This window comes from Leucopleurus acutus (assembly GCF_964270905.1).
Source record: "Leucopleurus acutus genome assembly, chromosome: X".
Taxonomy (NCBI): Eukaryota; Metazoa; Chordata; class Mammalia; order Artiodactyla; family Delphinidae; genus Leucopleurus; species Leucopleurus acutus.
This window is the reverse complement of record NC_139148.1, coordinates 51,917,577-51,925,308: the sequence shown is the minus strand read 5'-3', so window position 1 is coordinate 51,925,308 and position 7,732 is coordinate 51,917,577.

Genomic DNA, 7,732 nt, shown 5'->3' with positions numbered 1-7,732 from the left:
TGACAAAAGGCATGGTTAAATATTTGATGACAATGTGAATGACAAAGAGGCATAATCAAGTTGCTGTGACATACAACATTTTAAGATAATAACTAGATTGATGACTGATAGAATTATACCAGGACACATCCAATTTTTTTCAATTTTGAAAATAATCTCTAGAACATTTTTTATCACTGACATTTACCCTTAGATTATAACCTAAGATTGTTTATCACCCACCACTCATTGGACAATGTTTCCCATGTAAGTTAACATACCAACTAAACTTAATTAGTTTAATATTTCTCTCTGAGATACCTCAGGAGTCCGCTGAAGCATCCCAAATTTAACTAGATGTCAATAGAATTTTGATTATAATTTGATCCTGGGGAAGTCTGTTAAAAACATCAAAAAATTTTAAGGCAGAGGGGAAGATGGTGGAAGAGTAAGTCACGGAGATTACCTTCCTCCCCACAGATACACCAGAAATACATCTACACATGGAGCAGCTCCTACAGAACACCTATTGAATGCTGGCAGAAGACCTCAGACTTCCCAAAAGGCAAGAAACTCCCCACATACCTGGGTAGGGCAAAAGAAAAAAAAGAAAAAACAGAGACAAAAGAATAGGGACGGAACCTGCACCAGTGGGAGGGAGCTGGGAAAGAGGAAAGGTTTCCACACACTAGGAAGCCCCTTCACAGGCGGAGACTGCAGGAGGCAGAGGGGGGAGCTTCAGAGCCGCAGAGGAGAGCACAGCAACAGGGGTGCAGAGCACAAAGCGGGGAGATTCCTGCACAGAGGATCGGTGCCGACCAGCACTCACCAGCCCAAGAGGCTTGCCTGCTAACACACCGGGGCAGGCGGGGCTGCGAGCTGAGGCTCAGGCTTCGGTCAGAGCACCGGGAGAGGACTGGAGTTGGCTGCGCGAACACAGCCTGAAGGGGTTAGTGCACCACGGCTAGCCAGGAGGGAGTCTGGGAAAAGGTCTGGAGCTGCTGAAGAGTCAAGAGACTTTTTCTTCCCTCTTTGTTTCCTGGTGCGCAAGGGGAGGGGTTTAAGAGCGATGCTTAAAGGAACTCCAGAGACGGGCGCGAGCTGCGGCTAAAAGCGCGGATCCCAGAGACGGGTGTGAGCCACGGCTAAAAGCGTGGACTCCAGAGACGGGTGCGAGCTTCACTAAAAGCACAGACCCCAGAGACGGGCACGAGCCATGGCTAAAAGCACAGACCCCCAGAGAAGGGTGGGAGACACTAAGGCTGCTGCTGCCACCACCAAGGGGCCTGTGTGCGAGCATAGGTCACTATACACACCCCTCTTCCAGGGAGCGTGTGCAGCCCGCCACTGCCAGGCTCCCAGGATCCAGAGACAACTTCCCTGGGAGAACGCACGGCAGGCCTCAGGCTGGTGCAAAGTCACGCCGGCCTCTGCCACCGCAGGCTCGCCACGCACTCCGTGCCCCACCCTCCCCCTGGCCTGAGTGAGCCAGAACCCCCAAATCAGTGGCTCCTTTAACCCCGTCCTGTCTGAGCAAAAAACAGACGCCCTACAGCGACCTAAACGCAGAGGCAGGGCCAAATCCGAAGCTGAGCCCCTGGGAGCTGTGAGAACAAAGAAGAGAAAGGGAAATCTCTCCCAGCAGCCTCACAAACAATGGATTAAAGCTCCACAATCAACTTGATGTAGCCTGCATCTGTGGAATATATGAATAGACAGCGAATCATCCCAAATTGAGGAGGTGGACTTTGAGAGCAAGATTTATAATTTTTTCTGCTTTTCCTCTTTTGATGAGTGTGTATGTGTATGCTTCTGTGTCAGATTTTGTCTGTATAGCTTTGCTTCCACCATTTGTCCTAGGGTTCTATCCGTCCTTTTCTTTAAATTTTTTTTCTTAATAACTAATTTTAATAACTTTATTTTACTTTACTTTCTTTCTTTCTTTCTTTCTTTCTTTCTTTCTTTTTCTTTCTTTCTTTCTTTCTTTCTTTCTTTCTTTCTATCTTTCTTTCTTTCCTTCCTTACTTCTCTCCTTTAGACAATGAATCATCCCAAATTGAGGAGGTGGACTTTGAGAGCAATATTTTTTATTTTTTCCCCTTTTCCTCTTTTTGTGAGGAAGTATGTGTATGCTTCTATGTGAGATTTTGTCTGTATAGCTTTGCTTCCACCATTTGTCCTAAGGTTCTATTCGTCCCTCTTTTTTCATCTAAATAATTAAATTTTTAATTTAATAAAATTATTGTATTTTACTTTATTTTATTTTATTGTATCTTCTTTATTTCTTTCTTTTTCCTTCCTTCACGCCTTCCTTCTTTCTTTCCTTCCTTCCTCCCTCCCTCCCTCCCTCCCTCCTTTCCTTCTTTCTTTCCTTCTTTCCTTCTTTTCTTCTTTTTTCTCCCTTCCTTCCTTCCTTCCTTCCTTCCTTCCTTCCTTCCTTTCTTTCTTTCTTTCTTCCTACTTCTACTAATTCTTTCTCGCTAAGTTTTCTCCCTTTTATTCTGACCCGTGTGGATGAAAGGCTCTTGGTGCTACAGCCAGGAGTCAGTGCTGTGCCTGAGGTGGGAGAGCCAACTTCAGGACACTGGTCAACAAGAGACCTCCCAGTTCCATATAATATCAAATGTCAAAAATCTACCAGAGATCTCCGTCTCAACACCAGCACCCAGTTTCACTCAACGACCAGCAAGCTACAGTGCTGGACAACGTATGCCAAACAACTAGCAAAACAGAAACACAACCCCACCCATTAGCAGAGAGGCTGCCTAAAATCATAATAAGACCACAGACACCCAAAACACATCACCAGATGTGGACCTGCCCACCGGAGAAACAAGATCCAACCTCATCCACCAGAACACAGGCATGAGTCCCCTCCACCAGGAAGCCTACACAACACACTGAACCAACCTTAGCCATTGGGGACAGACATCAAAAACAACTGGAACTATGAACGTGCAGCCTGCAAAAAGGAGAACCCAAACACAGTAAGATAAGCAAAATGAGAAGACAGAAAAACATACAACAGATGAAGGAGCAAGTTAAAAATGCACCAGACCTAACAAATGAAGAGGAAATAGGCAGTCTACCTGAAAAAGCATTCAGAATAATGATAGTAAAGATGATCCGATATCTTGGAAATAGAATAGACAAAATGCAAGAAACATTTAAAAAGGACCAAGAAGAACTAAAGATGTAACAAACAATGATGAACAGCAAAATAAATGAAATGAAAAATACTCTAGATGGGATCAATAGGAGAATAACTGAGGCAGAAGAACGGATAAGTGACCTGGAAGATAAAATAGTGGAAATAACTACTGCAGAGCAGAATAAAGAAAAAAGAACGAAAAGAACTGAGGACAGTATCAGAGACTTCTGGGACAACATTAAACACACCAACATTCGAATTATAGGGGTTCCAGAAGAAGAAGAGAAAAAGAAAGGGATTGAGAAAATATTTGAAGAGATTATAGTTGAAAAGTTCCCTAATATGGGAAAGGAAATAGTTAATCAAGTTCAGGAAGCACAGAGAGTCCCATAAAGGATAAATACAAGGAGAAATATGCCAGGACACATATTAATCAAACTGTCAAAAATTAAATACAAAGAAAGCATATTAAAAGCAGCAAGGGAAAACCCACAAATAACACACAAGGGAATCCCCATAAGGTTAACAGCTCATCTCTCAGCAGAAACTCTGCAAGACAGAAGGGAGTGGCAGGACATACTGAAAGTGATGAAGGAGAAAACCCTGCAACCAAGAACACTCTACCCAGCAAGGATCTCATTCAGATTTGATGGAGAAATTAAAACGTTTACAGACAAGCAAAAGCTGAGAGAGTTCAGCACCACAAAACCAGCTTCACAACAAATGCTAAAGGAACTTCTCTAGGCAAGAAACACAAGAGAAGGAAAAGACCTACAATAAAAAACCCAAAACTATTTAGAAAATGGGAATACACACATACATATCAATAATTACCTTAAAGGTAAATGGACTGAATGGTCCCACCAAAAGACACAGATTGGCTGAATGGATACAAAAACAAGACCCTTATATATGCTGTCTACAAGAGACCCACTTCAGACCTAGAGATACGTACACACTGAAAGTAAGGGGATGGAAAAAGATATTCCATGCAAATGGAAACCAAAAGAAAGCTGGAGTAGCAATTCTCATATCAGACAAAATAGACTTTAAAATAAGGACTATTAAAAAAGACAAAGAAGGACACTACATAATGATCAAGGGATTGATCCAAGAAGAATATATAACAATTGTAAATATTTATGCACCCAACATAGGAGCACCTCAATACATAAGGCAAATACTAACAGTCATAAGAGGGGAAATTGACAGTAACACATTCATAGTAGGGGACTTTAACACCCTACTTTCACCAATGGACAGATCATCCAAAATGAAAATAAATAAGGAAACACAAGCTTTAAATGACACATTAAACAAGTTGGACTTAATTCATATTTATAGGACACTCCATCCAAAAACAAGAGAATACACATTTTTCTCAAGTGCTCATGGAACATTCTCCAGGATAGATCATATCTTGGGTCACAAATCAAGCCTTGGTAAATTTAAGAAAATTGAAATTTTATCAAATATCTTTTCTGACCACAACGCCATGAGACTACATATCAATTACAGGAAAAGATCTATAAAAATACAAACACATGGAGGCTAAACAATACACTACTTAATAACGAAGTGATTACTGAAGAAATCAAAGAGGAAATAAAAAAATACCTAGAAAAAAATTACAATGCAGACACGATGATCCAAAACCTATGGGATGCAGCAAAGGCAGTTCTAAGAGGGAAGTTTATAGCAATACAAGCTCACCTTAAGAAACATGAAACATCTCGAATAAACAACCTAACCTTGCACCTAAAGCAATTAGAGAAAGAAGAACAAAAAAACCCCCCAAAGTTAGCAGAACGAAAGAAATCATAAAAATCAGATCAGAAATAAATGAAAAGGAAATGAAGTAAAGAACAGCAAAGATCAATAAAACTAAAAGCTAGTTCTTTGAGAAGATAAACAAAATAGATAAACCATTAGCCAGACTCATCAAGAAAAAAAGGGAGAAAACTCAAATCAATAGAATTAGAAATGAAAAAGGAGAAGTAACAACTGACACTGCAGAAATACAAAAGATCATGAGAGATTACTACAAGCAACTCTATGCCAATAAAATGGACAACCTGGAAGAAATAGACAAATCCTTAGAAATAAACAACATGCCAGGACTGAATCATGAAGAAACAGAAAATATGAACAGACCAATCACAAGCACTGAAATTGAAATTAAAAATCTTTCAACGAACAAAAGCCCAGGACCAGAAGGCTTCACAGGCGAATTCTATCAAACATTTAGAGAAGAGCTAACACCTGTCCTTCTCAAACTCTTCCAAAATTTAGCAGAGGGAGGAACATCCCAAATTCATTCTATGAGGTCACCATCACCTTGACACCAAAACCAGACAAGGATGCCAAAAAGAAAGACAACTACAGGCCAATATCACTGATGAACATAGATGCAAAAATCCTCGAAAAAAAACAAGCAAAGAGAATCCAAGAGCACATTAAAAGGATCATACACCATGATCAACTGGGATTTATTCCAGGAATGCAAGGATTCTTCAATATACGCAAATCTATCAATGTGTTACACCATATTAACAAATTGAAGGAGAAAAACCATATGATCATCTCAATAGATGCAGAGAAAGCTTTTGACAAAATTCAATGCCAATTTATGATTAAAACCCTGCAGAAAGTAGGCATAGAGGGAACTTTCCTCAACATAATAAAGGCTATAGATGACAAACCCACAGCTAACATTATCCTCAATGGTGAAAAACTGAAAGCGTTTCCACAAAAATCAGGAACAAGACAAGGTTGCCCACCCTCAACACTCTTATTCAATATAGTTTTGGAAGTTTTAGCCACAGCAAACAGAGAAAAAATGGAAATAAAAGGAATCCAAATCGGAAAAGAAGAAGCAGAGCTGTCACTCTTCGCAGATTACATGATACTATACATAGAGAATCCTAAGGATGCCACCAGAAAAGTACTGGAGCTAATCAATTAACTTGGTAAAGTTGCAGGATACAAAATTAATGCAAAGAAATCTCTTGCATTCCTATACACTAATGATGAAAAATCTGAAAGTGAAATCAAGAAAACACTCCCATTTACCTTTGCAACAAAAAGAATAAAATATTTAGGAATAAACCTACCTAAGGAGACAAAAGACCTGCATGCAGAAAATTATAGGACACCGATGAAAGAAACTAAAGATCATACAAACAGATGGAGAGATATACCATGTTCTTAGATTGGAAGAATCAACATTGTGAAAATGACTCTACTACCCAAAGCAATCTACAGATTCAATGCAATCCCTATCAAACTACCACTGACATTTTTCACAGAACTAGAACAAAAAATTTCACAATTTGTATGGAAACACAAAATACGCCGAAGAGCCAAAGCAATCTTGAGAATGAAAAATGGAGCTGGAGGAATCAAGCTCCCTGACTTCAGACTATACTAGAAAGCTACAGTAATCAAGGCAGTATGGTGCTGGCACAAAAACAGAACGATAGATCAATGGAACAGGATAGAAACCCCAGAGAAAAACCCATGCACATACGGTCAACTTATCTTTGATAAAGGAGGCAGGAATGTACAGTGGAGAAAGCACAGCCTCTTCAATAAGTGGTGCTGGGAAAACTGGACAGGTACATGTAAAACTATGAGATTAGATCACTCCCTAACACCATACACAAAAATAAGCTCAAAATGGATTAAGGCCTAAATGTAAGGTGAGAAACTATCAAACTCTTAGAGGAAAACATAGGCAGAACACTCTATGACATAAATCACAGCAAGATCCTTTTTGACCCACATTCTAGAGAAATGGAAATAAAAATAAACAAATGGGACCTAATGAAACTCCAAAGCTTTTGCAAAGCAAAGGAAACCATAAGCAAGACCAAAAGACAACCCTCAGAATGGGAGAAAATATTTGCAAATGAATCAACAAAGGATTAATTTCCAAAATTTACAAGCAGCTCATGCAGTTCAATAACAAAAAACAAACAACCCAATCCAGAAATGGGCAGAAGACATAAATAGACATTTCTCCAAAGAAGATATACAGACTGCCAACAAACACATGAAAGAATGCTCAACGTCATTAATCATTAGGGAAATTCAAATCAAAACTACAATGAGATATCATCTCATACCAGTCAGAATGGCCATCATCAAAAAATCTACAAACAATAAATGCTGGAGAGGGTGTGGAGAAAAGGGAACACTCTTGCACTGCTGGTGGGAATGTGAATTGGTTCAGCCACTATGGAGAACAGTATGGAAGTTCTTTAAAAAACTACAAATAGAACTACCATATGACCCAGCAATACCACTACTGGGCATATACCCTGAGAAAACCAAAATTCAAAAAGATTCATGTTCCAAAATGTTCATTGCAGCTCTATTTACAATAGCCCGGAGATGGAAACAACCTAAGTGCCCATCATCGGATGAATGGATAAAGAAGATGTGGCACATTTATAGAATGGAATATTACTGAGCCATAAAAAGAAACCAAATTGAGTTATTTGTAATGAGGTGGATAGACCTAGAGTCTGTCATACAGAGTGAAGTAAATCAGAAAGAGAAAGACAAATACCGTATGCTAACACATTTATATGGAATTTA